General features: G+C 43.9%; 1 protein-coding gene across 4 annotated transcripts in view; it reads right to left on the reverse strand.

The window, feature by feature from the left end:
• The window catches only part of ADGRL1 (adhesion G protein-coupled receptor L1), a 571,376-nt gene that overhangs the window by 376,846 nt on the left and 171,998 nt on the right, over nt 1–22,532 (reverse strand). The gene's annotated exons all lie outside the window — the stretch shown is intronic.

The raw sequence follows: 22,532 nt of genomic DNA on the forward strand, positions 1-22,532 counted from the left end.
GCAGGAGGCCATCCCCATCTGAGAGGGGTGTGCACCTCAGCAGAGGAGCCTGGGAGAGCTGGGAAGGAGCCTTATCTATACATGGAGTGGGTGTCCTGGAACAGAGGAGCTGGAGAAGTGATCGGAACGCATGTTCAGTTAAGTTCTTCACTATGGACTCAGGGCGGAAGAAGGACGGTGAGTGTGACACAGTGGATATCTGGAGGATGTATGCCAGGGGTGCGAGGCCAGAGGAGAGACTGTGAGGTTTTGTGTCAAATCGATGTGGCCTGTTGGCACAGGATTTGCAAGTCGAGCTAGCTGGGGTCAGTAGTCCACCAACTAATACAAGCTACTAATCTACTGGGCTGCAAGAAGGGGGTACTGCAGGCCCTTGGCCTATCAACAGTTCAGCAGGTCAGCAAGCATATAGGCCTATTCAGAGTAATCCTTTATGTACAGTGAAAATGATGAGGCGGAAAGACTAACAGTTCACAGTGGAAGTTTGTGCGGGAGAAGAGGAGTCCTGGGAGCAACAGTCTGCAGGAGTTGATGCAGACGAGAAGCAACAGTGAGTTATGCAGGGGAAGTGACTGTGATTATTAGAGTCTATCAATTCTTCAAAAGCTCAATCAATTTAATCTATTGTTAAATATGATGGCATAGTGATCTGATCTATGGATATCCGATATTCCCTTTCCCCATCCAAGTTATATACCCCCAATAAACAAAAAACAAAACAACGCAAATGACTGCTTATTGTCTCTGAGAGTGATATATGGAGGTCTGGCAGCAGGGTGCTATGGTGGATGTTAGTAACTAGTAACTGGCCACTGGACCCTGGGCTCTTCTTCCTCACTGCCAGGCTCCAAAATATTAAAGCGGAGGTTCACACAAAAAGTGAACCTCCGCTTTTTGGATCCCGCCCCCCCTCCGGTGACACATTTGGCAACTTTCAGGGCGGTGCAGATACCTGTCTGAGACAGGTATTTGCACCACTTCCGGGTCTGATCCCCTCGGGGAATCCAGCCTGTGACGTCACCCCCCCCCCCGCTGTCTTCTGGGAAACACTGGGACCAGTGACGGCTCGCCGCGATCCTCGCCCATGCGCAGTAGGGAATTGGGCAGTGAAACCGTCAGGCTTCACTTCCTGATTCCCTCACCGAGGATGGCGGCGGAAGCAGCCGAGGACCGAGCGATTGCTCAGCCTCGTCTGCTGACATCGTGGACGCCCTGGACAGGTAAGTGTTCATTTTTTAAAAGTCAGCAGCTGCCGTATTTGTAGCTGCTGACTTTTAAAATAAAAATTGGCGGAACCTCCGCTTTAACAATCTGGGCCGAGGGATCAATTAAATGGTTAGAGGTTCTAATCTTTCCTCACTCCATCCTGAACAAAGATTTTTTTGTTGAACCTACTCTATTGAAGAGGCCCAAATTGTCAATGTTTGTAATATCAACTTAACCCTCAACTTGTGTGAAGAGAAAAAGGCTGTATGAAGTCTACCCTCCTGCAGTGACATGGACTGATATGGCCCATGGTCATATTGTTTTATGTAAAGAGTGTACCTAACCTCATCATTATTTTTTTTTAAATAACAAACATGTCATACATACCTCCACTTTGCAGCTCGTTTTGCACAGTGCCACCCCTGATCCGTGACTTCTGGAGTCCCACGGTGGCTCTCGCGGCTCCTCCCCACATCAGATAACCCCCCGGTAGAGGCTCTCTACCGGGGGGTTACCTTGCGGGCACGCTCTCAAGTCATTCATTCGGTGTCCATAGCCGCCGAATGTATGACTCTGGCCCGCCCCCTGGCACCCGCGTTATTGTAAAACGGGGGGCCGGGGGGGGATTTTTACATAGGATGCATTAAGGTTTACATAGGATGCATTAAGGCACGAGGGTTTACAACCCCTTTAAATTTAGGGTTCTTATCCTGGGGTATCTTTACTCTTTTGGGGTATAGAAATCAAATGTAGGGGCTAAATAATTCTTAGAAATTGGAAACAGGAGTTTCCATGGTCCTGAAATGAAAGTGGAGAAATCGACTTGATGAGTTAGATGATATGCAGATAACATTGTTTGATTCCATTCCATTGTTTGATTGCACAAAAACAACAGCTTGTACCTAGCATTCCATATGTAAAGTAAAACAAAGCTATTGACAACTTTTAGAGGTTATATTGGTACCTAACAGGACGTGGATGATTGTGTTAATGATGGTGATAATGATTTCGACATTTGTGTGAAGAAGGTATGAGGACAAACTGATTTGCCTTCTCCTCACTCTAAATGTAATATTTAATAAGAAATACAATTCTCCAGAAAAACAATACATCTCTGAAACACAGACATGGGCTATGGTCAATAAAGTAGATCTAAACCCTACGGCCTCATGCCCATGGACGTTTTAAAAAACGGGCTGTAAAGCTAGTACAGACGCCAGGAAAAAAGCAGCGTTTTTAAACACAATTTTTTCTGCGTTTTGCATTGAATTCAATGCACGTTTCGCCACGCTAGCTTTCAGCCGTGTTTTTCTTTCTCTATTTAAAATCAATAGTTCGCTATTTAATAAGGGGGCCCTCAGATCCCGGCCCCCCACCCTATGTGAATGAGTATGGGGTACATCGTACTCCTACCCATTCACCTGGGGGGAAAAAGTGTCAATAAAAAACACACTACACAGGTTTTTAAAATAATTTATTAGGCAGCTCCGGGGGTTTTCTTCCGACTTCGGGGGTCTTCTTCTGACTTCTCCGCTTTCTTCGGCGTCTTCTCCCACTCTCCGGTGCCTTCTCCGCGCTCTCCGATGCTTTCTGCCTTTTGCTGGTCCTCCGCTATCTTCTTCCAGCTCTTTTACTAGCGGCGGCCCAGTCTTCCCCGGCTCTTATGACGTCACCACCTGGAGCATGATGGGACTGTGACGTCATAAGAGTTGGGGTCACCGTGTGACATCACCCGGAGACCACGCCCCATGCCTATATAAATCGTTGCGGACTGCGCACACGGCATTACAGCGGAAGAGATCGTCGAGTCAACATCAGAAGAGAAGAAGGAAGAAGGCGCCTGAGAAGACCAGGCCGTCGCTAGTAAAAGAGCTGGAAGAAGGTAGCGGAGCCCAGCAGAAGGCAGAAAGCACCGGAGAGCGAGAGAGGAACCGGAAAGTGCGGAGAAGGCACCGGAGAGCGGGAGAAGACACCGGAGAGAGCGGAGAAGTCGGGAAGAAGACCCCCGAAGCCGGAAGAAGACCCCGGAGCTGTCTAATAAATTATTTTAAAAACCTGTGTAGTGTGTTTTTTATTGGCACTTTTTCCCCTCAGTTGAATGGGTAGGAGTACGATGTACCCCATACTCATTCACTTAGGGTGGTAGGCCGGGATCTGGGGGCCCCCTTATTAAAGGGGGTTCCTAGATTCTGATAAGCCCGCTGCCCGCAAACCCCGACAACCAACGACCAGAGTTGTCTGGAATAGGCCCTTGTCCTCATCAACATGGTGACAAGGTGCTTTGGGGTGGGGAGCGCAGTGCCCAACCCCCCCCATGTTGAGGGCATTTGGCCTGGTATGGTCTAGGAGGAGGGTGGGCACTCGCTCGCCTCCTTTCCTGACCTGCCGTGTTGCGTGCTCGGATAAGGGTCTGGTATGGATCCTGGGGGAACCCCAACGCCCTTTTTTTTTGGTGTGGGGGATTCCCCTTAAGATCCTACTGGGGGAACCTCACGCAATTTGTTTTAACATTTTCACGGGCTTCCCCTTCAAGATTCTCCGCACACGAGTCGCCCCGCAAGTCGGATCATCTTGATCCAACTTCTGGTGCGACCTCTATTCAAATTAATGGGCTCCCATAGGGAACTACTGATTTTGAATAGAGAAAGAAACGCCGGACGATGCTTAACACAGCTTTAAGCCTCGTTAAATCGCGTTTAACACCCTTTGACGGCGTCTGACGTCTTTACAGCTCTAATGCTGGAGCTTCAGAACGCACTGATCCTGGTTTTTTTTTTCAGCTTAAAAACTGCTCAGCCATTTACAGCTGAAAAACATCATGGTGGGCATGAGGCCATAGGCTAACACGGAGAGACGTTTTTAAGCTGCAAAAAACGCTCATAAAAGTGTCTGTAAAAATTTCCGTGAGCATGAGGACTAAAAGTAGAAAATTTAGTTTGATAAAGCACCATACATCCTAAAGGATCACCCACCGATTAAAAAAAAAAAAAATGTCACCCTCCGGCTGTACATCATTGCTCTGGGCCAGTTTCCTGATAGTGGCAACAGTGGACAATGCCTGAGCAATGTGCATCATCAGTGTGGCTAACCCGATTCTCTTCCAGGGGAACAACAGAGGATGTCATGGCAGGATCACAAGGTATTTGTTTAATGAAAACCAAAGATTTAAAAAGATTTCTCAACTTCCGATTGTGCAATAACATCAAAGCTAAAATAAGATTTTAGTGATTGAATTTAGATCTATTTTAACCACTTCAGCCCCACTTTTCGGCACTGTGTCGCTTTAACTGACAATTTAACTGACGGTCGTGCAACGTGGCTTCCAAACAAAACTGACATCCTTTTTTTCCCACAAATAGAGCTTTCTTTTGGTGGTATTTGATCACCTCTGCGTTTTTTATTTTTTGCGCTATAAACAAAAAAAAGCGTACCGATAAGTCCATATGCCCAGGCGTGCCATTCTGCCGACGTATATCGTCGTGCAGCGGTCGGCAAAGGGTTAAGAAGTAATGTGTAATGCCTCCTGACAGGAAGTGGATAAGAAGAGCATTTTTTTTTCATACAAAGTGGGGAAGGGTTTGGGTCTCAAAGGTACAGCAGGAATTGAGAGAAAATCTCCTTAAAGTGAGGGAATTCCTACCTTTGATCATTGTCAGTTTCCAACAGGTGTCCCCATCGGGAAATTCCCCACACCATCTGTTCCAGTGACAGCAAGCTGTCAACGTTTGGATTTTGGCTAACATTCCATAGCAATGACAGCTATCACTAGGACAGGAAATGAGAGACTATCTCCACAACGTAAAAACAATTTGGAATAAAACTCGGCAGAGGTTCTGGCCTTTCCCCATTTTACCAAAAAAAAAAATGGTTTGGCAGGAGTTCCACTATAAATAGATACAGTAAAACCTTGGATTACAAGCATAATTCATTCCAGAGCACTTGTATATCAAAGCAAATTTTCCCATAAGAAATAATGGAAACTCAAATGTTTTGTTTCACAACCATTTATTCATAAGTATTTCAGTCTATAGTCCATATGAAAAGATTATAGCAATGTGATAGGTTGTGTAACCAGAAAATGTCCATCCACAAATGACAGCCTCCACAATTAGGATTAGAAGCAAATTCCAGCAGGATCTACAGAGTGTAAAAGAGAAGAGAGGCGCCTCTAAGTGTAGCAATATGGTTACATTTAATGAAGGTACAACATTTATCAACAATATGGTTGATGATTAAAAGAGGCACATTTAAGTATGCAGGAATTCGGGGTAAAGCTGTCCACATAGACCGTCCTCCGCGCCGCCGACTATCACTGCTGTCAGTCTGCAAGACTACCTTGCAGTAGAGGGATCTGAAAGCGAGGCTTGAACCGCTCGTGGAAGGGACGACACCAATGGCGGTACGGAGGATGGTCTTTGTGTATAGTTTTATCCCAGAGGCCTGCATACTTAGATGCCTGTTTTAATCATCAACCATGTGAGTTGCTAAATGCCTTCATTAAATGTAACCATATTGCTAAACTTAGAAGCGCCTCTCTTTTATACTCAGTTGTGACATGACGCTACTCTTATATCAAGACATCGCTTGTATATCAAGTCAAAATGTATTAAAAAAACAAGTTACTCTTAACCCAAGGTTTTACTGTATTACTTTTAAAGAGGCTTAATATGTTTTTTTTTATTAAAAAATTAATATTTCAAGTTTCATCACTCCCAGCTTCTTCTTCAGTATCTGTTGATAAAATTATAATGTGCAAAGTACGACTTATGGAAGCCTTACAGCCAGAATGAACAATGTTCTCACTACCTATGAAGGAGTATGGGACCCCTGGGTCTGCTTTGATGCCTACACTTAAGACTGTCTTGCAAGACGTTCCATATAAATGACATGCGGTCGTCGTCTAGCTGTCTCCTGTTTCCTTACGCCGCCTTAACCCCCTCTCTCCTCTTCCTTTTTCTTTCTCTCTATCTTTCCTCCGCTTACATAGGTTATTAAAACACTCTACTTCATTTTTCTTGTTCTCCTTTTTTATACTTCTCATGGTCTACGCACCTATTTTGATATCTGACAACAGGCTTAGATTCCAAACTTTCACCCACCAGGCCTCTGACCTATAGTTGAATGATAGCATAACATGACTTCTCTAAGAATATCTCCCCATAAATATCAAGAGACTGTATACTACCGTAATATTGCTATTACTTCTTACATTGTCTGCTGTCATGTTCGATGTCTGCTGTTATAATTGCGTAACCTCATATCTGTGTGGTTTGTCTATCAGTCAACCATGTACTCGTGTTTCACTATAATGCATCTTTAAAACATGTTTGAATAAAAAGACAAACAAATTAACCAAAAAAAAAAAAATAATTATAATGGAAGTCTTATGCCGCGTACACACGGTCGTTTTTCGGCATGAAAAAAAACTACGTTTTTAAAAACGTCATTTAAAATCATCGTGTGTGGGCTTCACATCGTTTTTCGGCTTCTGAAAAATCGAACATGCTGCATTTTTTAACGTCGTTTTTTAAAATGTCGTTTTTCGGGTTGTAAAAAATGATCGTGTGTGGGCTAAAACGACGTTTTAAACCCGCGCATGCCCAGAAGCGAGTTATGAGACGGGAGCGCTCTTTCTGGTAAAACTACCATTCATAATGGAGTAAGCACATTCATCACGCTGTAACAGACAAAAAAGCGTGAATCGTCTTTTACTAACAAGGAATCAGCTAAATGCAGCCCAAAGGCGAATAGAACTTCCCCTTCAGAGTGCCGTCGAACGTTTTGTACGTCACCGCGCTTTGTTCATAATTTTTTAAAAACGATGGTGTGTGGGCAACATCGTTTTTAATGATGAAGTTGGAAAAACTTCGTTTTTTGGACATGCTGAAAAACGTTTTTTTTTTTCATGCCGAAAAACGACCGTGTGTACGCGGCATAACAATCTCCGCCCAACATTACCACTTTATCAGCCCCCCAATTTCTCCTGAGTCTGGGGCAGGGTAGATCTTTGATATCTACCAGACCTTTGATATCTACCCTTCAGAATCCACAAGAAATACCAGATGCCAATATTTGTGACATACAGTACCTTGAAAAAGTATTCACACCTCTTGAAATTATTCCACATTTCGTCATGTTACAACCAAAAACATAAGTGTATTTTATTGGCATGCCCTGTGGAGCACGGTGAAACTAAATTGCCAATATTGCTACAGAGGTTTTTTTTAGGCGAAAGAGACTTCAGCCTTGCACAGTTGTACAGGTTCCTCTCCTGTACTGAAATATATTCCACTGCACATTGTGAGCTTCTCCCAGCATGCATCAGAAGCTGCAGCAAGTCAAATAGAACTTAATATCCTGACTTGTAGGTGGAGTGCAGCGTGTGCCGCGGCAGTAACTCTCACGGCTAGGAGCAATAGAAAACTTGTATTGAAGTAATGCAACAATAGTTCACAACAACCCAGAGGGAAGCCTGCCTAACCAGGTGTACTCACGATTTTCAAAAATCTGAAGATGACATGTATCAGCCAGTAGACAGCATATGTTAAAAGAGAGGAATGCGGCTTGACTGTTCAGTGCCCACATGGGAAAAGGTGCAAAGGAGTTGTGACCCTACGTTTTCCCTCCTCGTCAGGAACCTTTTCCTACCGCTAGTATTGTCCTTAACAGGCGGAGTACCTGTCCCTTCTCTATCCACTCACAAAAAGCGCACTAAGCCTGGAACCCAGATCCTTAAATAGGCTCTGCCTGACCCAAGATGGCTTTCTGGTGTCACATGGGGTAGCAGCATCCAATTGGGTGCTTCTCCGGTGTCCCAGGAAGCCATAGTAGAACTGTGTTTCTCTTGACTTACTCTCCAGCTAAGGTGCCACTGCAGAGGAGTGCTACCTACAGTGTAGAAAGTAGACTGCATCTGCCTACAGACTGGAAGATGTTCAGCATCATGTAGCCCTTTCTTCCCTAACCGTACTGTCCCTGGCACATCTCTTTCATTGTATTTCATTGTTTTTCAATCTTGGAGGCTCAGAATTACATTTGGATGTCACCCAGGGTAATTTTCATGCAAATTCAGCCTGACAAAAAATACCCACGCCTCCAGACTCATAGTTACCACCAAGGCATTTTGATATTTGCATAACTCTTCTGAAGGTGCACTGCTTGCATCAGGGCTGAGGACCCATGCATCTCACTGCTTGCATCAGGGCTGAGGACCCATGCATCTCACAGCTTGCATCAGGGCTGAGGACCCATGCATCTCACTGCTTGCATCAGGGCTGAGGACCCATGCATCTCACTGCTTGCATCAGGGCTGAGGACCCATGCATCTCACAGCTTGCATCAGGGCTGAGGACACATGCATCTCACTGCTTGCATCAGGGCTGAGGACCCATGCATCTCACTGCTTGCATCAGGGCTGAGGACCCATGCATCTCACGGCTTGCATCAGGGCTGAGGACCCATGCATCTCACTGCTTGCATCAGGGCTGAGGACCCATGCATCTCACTGCTTGAATCAGGTCGGTGAATCCTTGTGAGAATTACTGAGGCAGGGTGCTGTGATGTTTTTAGGAAGCTATATACAGCACCTTGCTGGCCCATCGCACCAGCCATGATATGCCCATGTATAGAAGCCCAGAGACCCAGTAATGACATGATTGAGTCGAAAAAAAGGTATGTTAATGTTTTTTTTCTATTATTTCATTTTATTAGAATATGCATGAAGGTTGAAAGTAGGAACCAGAGAAGAAAAAATTTAAGCAGATAAAAATTTCAGCTTAAAGCTTGCAATCACAGAGACAAAACTGAAATATCAGCACTGGGTGGAGCTGCCTTTTAGGCAACATCTCTGTACAAGCTTTTCTCCATCCCAGCACTAGTAGCACATCTAAAACCAGCATTCATATATGTTTAATGGCCCTGAAACTAATGAACGACATTAATTATTTATCGCAGACTGATTTGCAGGGATTCGACGCTTGAATTGACCCTTAGCTGACGAATACCCATTGTGAAGAAAGAGGGAAAATTGGGATTTTGACTGCTAAAGTATTTTATTCTGATTAATGAATATTAATACATGTTGAAACCCCCTCCAAGCATCCCAGTGCTGAACTAGATATACTGGACGTGGAATTCAAACAAGACTTGCGCCCTGGAGTAGAGCTAGCCATACCCGAAAAGAGACCGCCAGCTGATATGCCGATTATGGTGCAGCCGTGCGGCACTTTCATGGTGCGTTGGGTAAAAATGATCTCAGGAGGGAACCACAGGAGACGGTCGTTCTCAGGAAAAGAGATCTGACGGGCTGAAAGATTGTGGCTGATTCCTAATGGCTGTGTGCTGATTGTGTAGATGGAAGCCGCTACTGTGCCTGACAGGCTAAAGGGAGCTCGTCAGACATGCAAAGAACATGACGAGCATGTCGAGTGAGAGTCTTCCCAGGGTAAGACTGTTCGGAAACAAGATATCATATTCCTTTGTGTATGGCAAGCTTAAGACGTTAGTTTAACCCACCGTAAGTAAGGTTTTAAATTAGGTCTAGAGCAACGCTTTCTTCCAAAATACAGCACTTATTTATTATTTATGGGTTTTCCATATTTATATAGCAGAAGTATTACCAAGCTGTCATTATTTCCAGATAAGACCACATATTCTGATGATCAGGACAGAATGTGTAAAAACGTACTTACTCTAGACACAGAGTCTCAAAGAGGACAAATTTATGTTGGCAGATTGGCAGACGCCAATCATAGACGGTAGTTGGGGATGCTTGTGGCATTGCCCAGATGCCTCTTGGCATCTTGCCCTTGTAAACTCTCATTCTCCTACTACATATTCAGAGCCAGATTTTAAAGTGATGGAAATCACTACTCTATGTAACAGCATGCTGTGCATAATTTTTAGCCAAATCATTACTTAAATAAAGACTTTGAAGAAAATTAAGAACATACTATTATGGAAATGTTAACTTTAAAAGAAGTTGAGCTTGGGCCAAACCACTTCCACATCATCACTTTGAGCACTGTCATTGGTCAGTAGGGAGATATGGAAGACAGGTGTGTGTGGGGGGGGGGTGCATTACCCACATAACCTCTGCTGACCTCTCCTAAGTAATGTGTAGAGAACTCAATATCTATGAGAAAAACCTAAGACAAGTATGCCTTAGCGGTCACAAGGTCAAAGGTGTGAAGTCAAGACTTAAAGGGGTTGTATAGCTTTGGGTTTAAAAAAATAAATAAAATAACAAACATGTCATACTTACCTCCACTATGCAGCTTGTTTTGCACACGGTGGCCTCAATCCTGGTCTTCTGGGGTCCCTCGGCAGCTGTCTCGGCTCCTCCCCAACAAGCGCTAACCCCCTTCATGGAAAACACTCTCCCAAGGGGGGTTCGCTTGTGGGTGCGCTCCCGTGATACAGCTGGGGGTTGTAGCCGCCGATTGTATCACTTGGGCGTGCCACCCCGGCGCTCCGTGCCATTGGAAATGATTGACAGCAGTGTGAGTTAATGGCTGCACTGCTATCAATCTTCAATGACGAGCTGCCTCAAGCAGCGGGAAACCATTGTGGGATCGCGCCCAGGAGTTTCACGGCTTAGGTAAGTAAAACAGGGGGCTAGGCTGCCCAAGATTGCAAGGTGTTTTTTCACCTTAATGCATAGGACCCCTTACAACCCCTTTAAGAAAGCTTAGCAAGCTGGAGAGGGACTGAGTAATAGTTTGAGGATGATTAGGTTCCTACAATTGAACTCCAGCTTTAGCAATAACAATATCATACACAACCTTCCTCTGTTCTAATAATATTGATCAGTGGGCTCTAAATTGTGGCTCATAGACCACATGCAGCCCTTTTCTTGCTTTTATCTGGCTCTTGGAGCACTATTCTTATCCCTATTCACGGTTCCTCCCACCAACACCAATGATGAGGCACCATTCCTTCCACTGACAGCACCAGTGGGGCAAAATTCCTTGTGCTGACACCAATGATTCCAATTTCCCCCCCACAGACACCAATGATTCTTTCCACTGACATTAACAATGAGGCTCACTCTTGTATTACTCCCACTGATGCCCAAGTCTGAGGCATTTTTTACTGCCATTGACCTTGGGGTCTTTTCTTCTCCCATTGGCCACAGTCTGACTTCCTTTAAGCCTGAAGGACAGTAAACTGGCCCATTGTTTTGAAAGCTTAGAGATCCCTGATATTGATATACCTTTACCATGCCATTTCTAAAACAGACAGCTAGGAAGGAGGATCTGCCTTCATTGAAACCACCTAAGTAGTCTCAGAGGTTTAATAGGAGTCATATGAGCCCCGGTACACCTTTTCGTGTATGGCTTTAGAAGTAACCTACCAAAAAATTAAGCTTTTATCAAAGAAAATGTCTGATGATGTACAGACCTCTGGGATAACCAGTGAGCCAATCACACGAACAGGAAATTACATTTCTGGTGGGTGTTCTGTACCCAAGCAGCGTACAGAGCGCCCCCAGGATGCCTTAGCTGCAAGGAAACGACATTTGAATTTTTGACAGTTTTAGAAAATCATAGCGGCTGCAGACTGGACTAGAAAGGTCACTTTCATTAACATTAAATTACAAAATGGTCGGTGTAACAGTTATATATGTTATATCCATTTTTTTTGTTAAAGTGGAGTAAACCTTCACTTACAGAAACATGCAGGTCGCCATTGCTGACCTACTCCCAAAATGACTAATTGCTTAGCTGTCTTTGGTTTTTCTTCTTTCTTACCTAGCAAAAGCATGCAGCAAGTGAAGTCAGAATATCTGATATGCATGTTTGTTCATAGTCATTGACTTAGAAAGTATTGAAAGCACTGGTTCAACAAACCATCCAGAAGAGCCTCTTTTTTAAAAGAAGAGTCCAGCAATGATGGTCTACATGTCCCTGTCAGTAGAGGTTTATTTTACTGTAAAATATAGGTGAGGCAAACAGCTACATTCAAAGATGAGTTACGTACTATATGTGTGAACAGTGTTTTTAATTCTGTTCAGCCATTTTACTAATTCACACATCTGTGACAGTCGCCAGGTACTGACCTAATTTTTATCTGTTTGAATAAATGCAATGCAGTTTGGTCAACGACTGCACCAGCTTGTGATTGGATCGTGATAGAGCAGTAAAATATTGGTGAGGTCAACTGAGGGCTCTCCTCTCCTGTCAACCAGCTCCAGGTGCACCGTGCAATGCAGAAAAACTTTACAGATTTATGTTGCTCTCCATGGAACTAAATGAAATTGATATAATAACAGGCTGAAAAGGGTTGAGTTCACCTTTTCAAGAAAATTGGCCATGCAGTCAAGGGACCGCAGTAGTTAGTAAAAACTATGCGAGAAAAATATAAATCGCGCTACCTCTAAAACATGTGAAAAAAGTGTTTAGATCACAAAACATTAAAAATATCCAAAAAATGTACATAAATAGTGCATGATGGTATATGTAAATCACTAATATACCAAAACACCCTTGCTCTGTGCCAAATTCCAGAATATGTTGAAAACATGTCCAAAGAAAAGTGATGTAGCCTCCACCAAACAATGAATTGGCTTCTTCCCAGATCGCCATGATCCCTATGCAACTTTGAAAAATTGCACACAGGAGTGCTCTCCCTCTTCAAAACCTTTAGGAATGTGCGGTCCACTCTCTCTCCCCCTGTTGTGTCATCTGAGCTCAGTCGCTGCTGCATCAGGGGAGAGAGCGAGCACCACACATTGTCAGGGTTTTGAATAATGGGGAGTGTGTCTTGCGTCTGTGATGCTTGGGATGAACTCCAAATGACTGGAACATCCCAACAACAAATATGTATGAGTGCTAGCTATAGGTTTTTTTTTTTGACAAGGGTTAGGGGGTGGTGTCAGGGGTCAAATTGCCTACAAGTACGACAATTACATTAATATAAATAGTCCTTATAAAAATAGTAATGCTGAATTACAAAAGTCCCAATAAAAAGTCCAGAAACCGTGAACGCCTCCAAAGTACCCCGAAAACAGACTTCAGTGTAATGTTTCCACACCATCCACCATTAGTGAGCACACAAAGCCTCTCACCAGAGAATATTGACACTCTATGAGTTAGGAGGTCAATTTGACCCCAGTAGACGGCATTCGGGGCCACTCTGTGCAAAACGAGCTGCACAGTGGAGGTAAGTATGACATGTTTGTTATTTAAAACAATTTTACTTTTACAATCACTTTAACAAAAAAAATATATGATTTAATTTAATGATTTTGAATTGAATGATTACTGGGTTGCATTAATACATAGACTGGGCCAGATTCAGGTAGGAGATACGACGGCGTATCTCCAGATACGCCGTTGTATCTCTGAGTGTGCGGCGTCGTATCTATGCGCCTGATTCTTAGAATCAGTTATGCATAGATTTGACTAAGTTACGACCGGCGTAAGTCTCTTACGCCGTTGTATCTTAGTTGCATATTTACGCTGGCCGCTAGGTGGCGCTTCCGTTGATTTACGCAAGGAATATGCAAATTAGGTAGATACGCCGATTCAGAAACGTACGTCCGCCCGGCGCATTTTTTTTCGTCGTTTATGTTAGGCTTTTTCCGGCGTAAAGTTACCCCTGCTATATGAGGCGTATCCTATGTTAAGTACGGACGTCGTTCCCACGTCAAATTTTTTTAAATTTTACGTCGTTTGCGTAAGTCGTCCGTAAATGGGGCTGTGCGTAATTTACGTTCACGTCGAAAGCATTGGCTTTTTGCGGGTTAATTTGGAGCATGCGCACTGGGTTACTTTCACGGACGGCGCATGCGCCGTTAGTCAAAAACGTCATTTACGCGGGGTCATGTTTTATTTACATAAAACACGCCCACCTCTTCACAATTTTAATTAGACACGCTTACGCCGGCAGATTTACGCTACGCCGCCGTAACTTAGGGCGCAGGTTCTTGGTGAATACAGAACCTGCCTCACTAAGATACGGCGGCGTAGCGTATCGGAGATACGCTACGCCCGCAGAAAAATAAGCCATTCTACCTGAATCTACCCCACTGTGTTTTATAGCTGGAGTTTAGCTTTAAAGATGTCCATGCAATAGACAGCAAAGCGTTGAAGGTGATTTGGACCTAGCCAATCTATAATCCTTCTCTAGCATCTACAATCAGCCAATATTTGATCATCACCAATAACATATCAAGCAATTATGCTGGAAAACTTATTTGTATGACCGTCATTTCTTTTGGTATTTATGCGGTCATCAAAGAACGCTGTTGCTGTTCCCGGAACATTTTGGATGTTAATTTGGGCTGGGTCTTTCAAACTGGCCACAAGCCAAACTAAGACTGACTTTTAATATAACAAATTACAGAAAACCATTTGTGGAGACACGTTTAGCAGCTAGCTCCAATTAAGCGAAGATTAACCTGAATCTAATGGTGCCGATAACTGGGAACACAAATCAGAGCCTTCTCTGACTTGTCAGGGTTTTCTCTCATTAAAAATGAAGAGGAATTAATAAACAAATAATAATGATTCACATAAGAACTCAACAGAAATAATCGTACCCCTGTTTAGCTTCTGCCTATTAACATAATAACAAGATGAAAAAGCTTTTAAATTCAGAATATTAGGTCTGTTTGACAAGGCAGTGCAAAGAAAAAAAAGTAATTACGAGAAGCAAAATTTAGTATCCTGTAACAGCCAATCAGATTTGTCACACACAAAGCAGACAGAAATCTGAAAGTGCTGATTGGTTGCTGTAGGTTGCTGTACTTTACACACTGTTCTTTAACTTACAGTATAAAGTAAACCTGTCACAGGCTTAGGCATTAGGCAACTCAAACTGAACATATGATGAAAAATGCATAAGTGCTAATTATCTTTACTCAAACTCTCATGCCAAAACAATCGTTGGATGGCAAGATAGAGGCGGCTGAATTTATATACAAGTGAAGAACCAATAGTGAGACTCGGCAAGGGCAAACCAAACTATTTCTGGAAAAGTAGAGATTTTTTTTATAGTTTTAGCTAACTATATATTTGGACCCAATGATCATTTTGCCATGTTGCTTTCACTGAATGTAACCTTTGTGAATGTATTTTTTTGTAAATTTTAATTTATGAACCTCTTGGCAACCCTGTAACGCATTTGTGGAGGAAGGTAGACCTGGGTAGACCTCAACGCCCACTTGCTGCCTATATGTGTACATGGAGGCTGAGGTTTCTTTTCCGAGAGTGTGCTTGCTGCATGCTCCCAACAGAGTGACCAGGGCCGTCTTTAAGGCAGGGCAAAAGGGGAAGCTGCCCTGGGCCCTGTCACTGTTGTGGGACCCAAAGCAGCTGCCTCATACTTGCCAACTATCCCAGTTTAAATTCCTTTGTCCCTTGAAGTTTTAGCTACTAATGATTCCCAGCTCTGCTCTATTGTTGTGTACAGATGACTCACCTGCAGACCTTGTGTTTACATGTAAATAACTGTCATTCATATGTAAATTTTCTCCACTGTAGTCCGCTACCAAATATCGGGCGGCACATCGAAAATGTTCAACATCAGTCAAAGTTTATTGCAATGACAACACGCTGCCAAAGTCATGTCCTCAACATGTTTCACCCACAGCAGGGCTTAATCATGGGGGTCCCCGTTTCTAGTATGATTATGAAACAGCAGGATGGAAATGCATTTTTTTTATCTTTTCCTAGGTTTATTACACGTAGGGATGAGCTTTGAGTTCGAGTCGAACTCATGTTCGACTCGAACATTGCCTGTTCGGCGAACAACAAACAATTTGGGGTGTTCGCGGCAAATTCGAAAAGCCGCGGAACACCCTGTTAAAGTCTATGGGAGAAATCTAAAGTGCTAATTTTAAAGTCTAATATGCAAGTTATTGTCCTAAAAGTGTTTGGGGACCTGGGTTCTGCCCCAGGGGACATGTATCAATGCAAAAAAAAGTTTTAAAAACTCCTGTTTTTTCGGGAGCAGTGAATTTAATAATGCTAAAAGTGAAACAATAAAAGTGAAATATTCCTATAAATTTCGTACCTGTGGGGTGTAAAGTAAGCATGTGAAATAGTGCATGTTTCCCGTACTTAGAACTGTCACTGCACAAAGTGTCATTTCTGAAAGAAAAAGGTCATTTAAAACCGCACTAGCGGCTATAATGAATTGTTGGCTCCCGGCAATTCAGGGAGAATTCATTCATAAAAAAAAAAAAAGCGTGGGGGTCCCCCCAAATTCAATTACCAGGCCCTTCAGGTCTGGTATGGATATTAACTATTTACACTTCCTTCGTGAAATGGTAGGGGTACAATGTACCCCATTACCAATTCACATAGGGGGGGCCAGGATCTGGGGGTCCCCTTTGTTAAAGGGGTCTTCCAGATTCTGATAAGCCCCCCGCCCGCAGACCCCCACAACCACCGGCCAGGGTTGTGGGGATGAGTCCCTTGTCCCCATCAACATGGGGACATCCTCCCCATGTTGAGGGCATGTGGCCTGGTACGGTTCAGGAGAGGGGGGGGGCGCACTCTGTCCCCCCCTCTTTTCTGTGGCCGGCCAGGTTAACGTGCTCGGATAAGGGGTCTGGTGTGGATTTTTGGGGGAACTCCACGCCATATTTTTTTTAAATTTGGGGTGGAGTTCCCCTTAAAATCCACACCAGACCTGAAGGGTCTGGAATGGATATTTGGGGGGAACCCCACGTCATTTTTTTTAATTGACGGCGGGGTTCCCCTTAATATCCATACCAGACCTGAAGGGCCTGGTAATTGAATTTAGGGGGACCCCCACACTTTTTTTTTATGAATGAATCCTCTCTGAATTGCCGGAAGCCGGCAATTCATTATAGCTGCGAGTCCGGTTTTAAGTGACTTTTTTTCTTTCAGAAATGACACTTTGTGCAGAGACAATTCTGAGTACGGGAAACATGCGCTATTTCACATGCTTACTTTACACCCCCTAGGTACGAAATTTAAAGGAATATTTCACTTTTATTGTTTCACTTTTAGCATTATTAAATTCACTGCTCACAAAAAAACATCGTTTTTTAAACTTTTTTTTTGCATTGCTTCATGTCCCCTGGGGCAGGACCCAGGTCCCCAAACACTTTTTAGGACAATAACTTGCATATTAGCCTTTAAAATTAGCACTTTAGATTTCAAATGTTTGAACGGGGTTCTAAAGTTCACACGAACATTTGGTGTGTTCGCAGGTTCTGGTGCGAACCGAACAGGGGGGTGTTCGGCTCATCCCTAATTACACGTTTACGTATATTTTTAATTGCAAACTGTTGGCGCTATATAAATCCTGTATAATAATAATAATAATAATTGTGTAGTTGCAGGACTTTTCAGTATCCCTTTGTATGAAAAGACAAAGTGTTCTGACCAAGACTTTCAAGACATAAGGCTATTGCTGACCCAGACATGTAAATGTGGTGGCCTACAATAACGCATTCATGTCAGAGACACTGTACAGCCCTTTCTAGTCAGTATGGGAGCTAGGCACGCTGGCTCAGGTGAAACGTTGGGTGAAATTTGATATACACCCCTGCTGACCTTACATCCCAGCGCTTCTTGCTAATCCTACCTTCTGAACTTTCTTCTGAACCTTCTTCATTTTTCTACATCATTGCTGGTTCAGGAATCTACACTTCCCAGTGAAAAACACAGCAAGACTTTCTTGCCAAAGGCAAACTCTAATGCCGCGTACACACGATCATTTTTCGGCATGTAAAAAATTAAGTTTCTCAGCCTCTAGAAAAAACAAAGTCTTTTACAACTTCATCATTAAAACGACGTTGCCCACACACGATCGTTAAAAAAAATGCTCTATTAAAGCGCGGTGACGTACAAAAAATACGACGGCACTATAAAGGGGAAGTTCCATGCGGATGGCGCCACCCTTTGGGCTGCTTTAGCTGATTCTGTGTTAGTAAAAGACGATTCACGCTTTTCTGTCTGTTGCAGCGTGATGAATGTGCTTACTCCATTCCGAACGCTAATTTTACCAGAACGAGCGCTCCCGTCTCAAAATTTGCTTCTGAGCATGCGCGGGTTTTTCACGTCGTTTTAGCCCACACACGATCATTTTTTTACAACCCGAAAAATGGCATTGTTTAAGACGTTGTTAAAAAATGCAGCATGTTCGAAAAAAAAAATTGTCGTTTTTCAGAACCCGAAAAATTATTTGAAGCCCACACACCATCGTCTTAAATGACATTTTTAAAAAACGTTGATTTTTAAATGCCGAAAAATGATTGTGTGTACGCGACAAAAGGCTCATTGCGCATGACACTTAAACACATATGTGCAGTAAAATAAACAAATCATCACAAAGCATGGATGGGTGTTATGGTATACAGCATTACCAAATATTGCGCAAGCAAGCTTAACATATGTCAATGCATAATAGTGCAAACTGCAAAGGTGTTAAACGGTCCTGATAATTTAACTTTAGGCATATAAAGAAGACAAAAATAATGCAGCTTTTATTTCAATTATTAGTAATTATATATATATATATATATATATATATATATATATATATATATATTTTTTTTTTTTTTTTTTTTTTCATGTAACCAATGTATGTTTTCTGTAACCCATCCACAGCAGGATTGGGAGAGGTAGATGTACCAATGGAGCCCATCAGGTGAAATGCATGCAAATGCAAAGAACAATCTGACAGTAGGAGAGTGAGCAGAGAGATGGCCTTGTCGACCTGCTGTTCCGTCACTGTCCAATCAACAGACAGGGCCAGGGAGGTGCCAGCAGTGCATTTCTTAATTGTAACAGAGAATGTACCTGGCTCTGCTGTGTGCAGGGGCTGTGTAAATCCCAGGACGGAGTGAACAAATAATACAATTCTACGGCAGCTAAAACAATTCCCTTATATGTATTTGATATATGTTTGCCTATGGTATTGCCTCAAAGCTGAAGGTTAATCTGCTTATATTTTGCCTACCCTGACTCCGCTTTTTTTCCTCCTATCTTTTTTTTTTAAGTGTATTTTGTGCGTGTACTCGAGAGAGGAGCCGGACTGCAGGAGTTGGGAGGCCTCCCCCAGAGGCATCTGCCACCTTTCTCCATGCCCCGGGTGGCAATGGCGGGTGTGTGAGGGGGTCCTCCCACACAGCCCGCCCTACCTGCTCTGCTTTGAAGTCCAACGGGGCAGAGGGACTCCCTATAAGGGAGTGAGAGGATTTGCCCGCTCAACCAGCCCCGTTAGTCCTTCGCCTCTCTTTTTTAGAGACCGCGTGGTCAAAGTGCATGCATGTTAACCCAATTTCGAGTGCGTGTAAGTCTGGTGGTTTTTGTGGGATGGGGGTGGGCGTACTAAGAGCAGGCTTACCTCGCATAGCACACCCACCGGGAGCCGGGCTGAGACCACCAAACTCAATTCACATGTAGCCGAGACCGGGATCCGAACACCTAGCTGCAGAGGTGAATGGCTTGTCAATCGCGTTGAGCCACCGCAGCTCCCCTTTTTTTTTTTTTTCTCCTATCAACATGATAATCACATCATTACATATCTTATTTTAGACTCGGTGAGGTCATCGCTGGGTCTCTGTGCTTCTCTTAGCAATGCAGGCAGATAGTGGCTGATGGGACGGGTTGGCAGGGTGCTGTACATAGCTCACTGAAAACATCAATGCAGACCCATTGGTATTGGAATGAATGGCAGTCTCAGCATGGGCTCCCACCAGGTCATGTCCCCATCGCATTTTACTCTGCCCTTCGGAGTTTAATCATGGGGACAGCGGTTTTGAGCTGAGATGAGCTCTTTCCCTGGCCTGCACTCACAGTGGTGGACACAGGATTGCTTTCCAATGTCGCCTTAGTGGCACACATCTTCCATTACCAGTTCCCTGAAAACAGGGACAACAGTACTCCTCTCAAGAGCCCTCAGTCTTGATGTGGTGGTGATCTGGCTCTTGGGAGGAGTTATTGAAATATAAAAATGCCTTGAAGGGTGAATGCCATCTGGGGGGGGGGGGTGAATTCATAAGCTAGCTGCATTTGGATGCCAACTCTCCTAGGTAATGCCCACATGTGATGTTGAGCCTCAGACAGTAATTGAAAAAACTGAAATCCATTAAATAGAAGTGGTGGACCAGGAACAGTCAGGGTGGATAGGAAAGAGCTAGGTGATGCTGGATGTTCTCCATCCAACAAATGAGGCATGCTCTATTTGACCTTTTTCAGCTTCTAATGCACACAAGAAGCTCCTGGTGCGCAGTGAGATCAATGTAAGCAATTTCAATAGAAGAGAAGTGCCTGTAAAACTGTGCAAGACTGAAGTTAAGGCTGGATGGGGTTCAGCTTTAATTTTTATCAAACAACGGAGGTGCAGGTATAACATTTCAAGGTACCAATCCCCAGGTTAAGCTCCAAATCTTGTCTCGGAGAGAACTCAGGAGTATATGACACCAAGCAATTGTTTAGTCATAGAGATCTTTCAGCAACCTGAAAAAGGCAGGGCACCGATCATGCATCCTTCTTTTCTTTGGATTACTTGTCTGCACACACAATGCCTTACATATATGGCATGCAGAATTCACAATAACGAAAGCAGACCTTGTAAAAGCCTACCTGATCTGCCTTCAATGGCCAACCGATAAGCTAGCGGTGGTTGCCATGGCAGCTTCCTCCTGGTACTTTACCCTGCAAAGGTATCGAAATGCAATATCCAACAGGAAAACAATCCAATAGAGGTCAGAGTTCAGCCGTCTGTGCCGACATGGATTTCTAGGGAGAATATAAAGACGGATACCCACCACCCATGCGCGGTGAACTCAGTTGTACTTCAATCACCACAGACAAAAGAGATCTTCTAAGAGATGGCGGCGATATATAACATACAACACCTATAACCTTGCTATTTTTGCTTTACACTTAACAGAAGAGACATTTCATGTGGAAACACAGCCCTGGCGGCTGAACAGAAGATTCCACGTCTCCAGTCTCCTGTGAAGTAGTTGCGCTCTCGTCTCTTTCCACTTGACAAACATCCTCCAGTTTCACAGCATGACCTCTTGTTCTAGAGTTTTCCCTTTATCTCCAACACTTCCTGCCTTTACTGTGCTGAATGCCCCTAATAAGGCTGATGATTGGCATGTGTTGTGTACACTAACATGTGGGAGGACACAGTACACCACCGGCGCTGTCTTAGGTGTTCAACCTGTGTGGGGCGGGCATGAAAGGAGACCGAAATAGTACAACATAGAGACATGGCTGCAGGCTTCGAGTTATGCCCCGTACACACGGTTTGTGCTCAGTGCAATTAAAGTGCAGACAAATAAAGTGCATGTGAGGACTTTGTGATGGGGGTGTATAACCATTAATCATCTATGGAAGCATAAAGCACTGAAGGGAAACTTGGTCAGACAGGCCCCTCTTCCCCTGCACTACAAATCTGTAGTAAAAAATTGGGGAACTGGAGAAAGTGCAGAGGAGGAAAAGAAAACTGATAAAAGGCATGGAGGAGCTCAGCTATGAGGAAAGATTAGAGGAACTGAATTTATTCTCTCTTGAGAAGAGGAGGTTAAGAGGGGATAAAATCAACATGTATAAATAAATAAGTTGTCCATATAGTGAACTTGGTGTTGAGTTCAGGGGTGGCCCGTCCATTACGGATGCCCGGGCACCGGCCCCTTTCCCTCGCCGCCCCCTATATGCATAATGGATAGATTCAGGCATAGCCTGAATCTATCCACTGCTGCCACGGCCGCCCCATATTCATGTGTCCGGCCCCTTTAAGGTAATGGGGCAAATGAATTACAGCGGCCAGGGTTCTTTCTTGAAGCACTGATTAGAGCCAGAGGGGAATCGGGGCGCAGAGCATTGCATCTGGAGCCCACCCAGGTGTGTTGCAACAGCGAATGAAAATTTGCTGTTGCAACACTGATCCTCCTCCCAACCAATCTGGAAGCAGGTATGAAACCTGTTTCCCGATTGGCCAAAACATCTAGCGATGCTATTGGACGCCTAGCGCCGGGATAAGGAGAGAGGAGATACCACGGAAGCTGCTCCAGGAGAGGACACCGGAGCATCTTTCACCAAGCCCGCCACGCTCTCACTGCCAGCATCCAAGGTAAGGACAGCAGGTGGTGGTGGGGTAGTGTGTTAGTGCCACGCAGGGGGGGCTATTTGCCACCTATCCAAAAAAAACTTACAGTCATCACAGAGGACAAGGGGGCACTCTTTACGTCTGTAGGAAAAGAGATTTTATGTCCAAATACGAAAAGACTTCAACACAGTAAGAGCTGTGAAAATGTGGAATTGACTCACTCAAGAGCTGGTTTTGGCCAGCTCAGGAGATTGTTTAAAAAAAGGCCTGGATTCTTTCCT

The sequence above is a fragment of the Rana temporaria genome, chromosome 3, assembly GCF_905171775.1.
Source record: "Rana temporaria chromosome 3, aRanTem1.1, whole genome shotgun sequence".
NCBI classification, from domain to species: domain Eukaryota; kingdom Metazoa; phylum Chordata; class Amphibia; order Anura; family Ranidae; genus Rana; species Rana temporaria.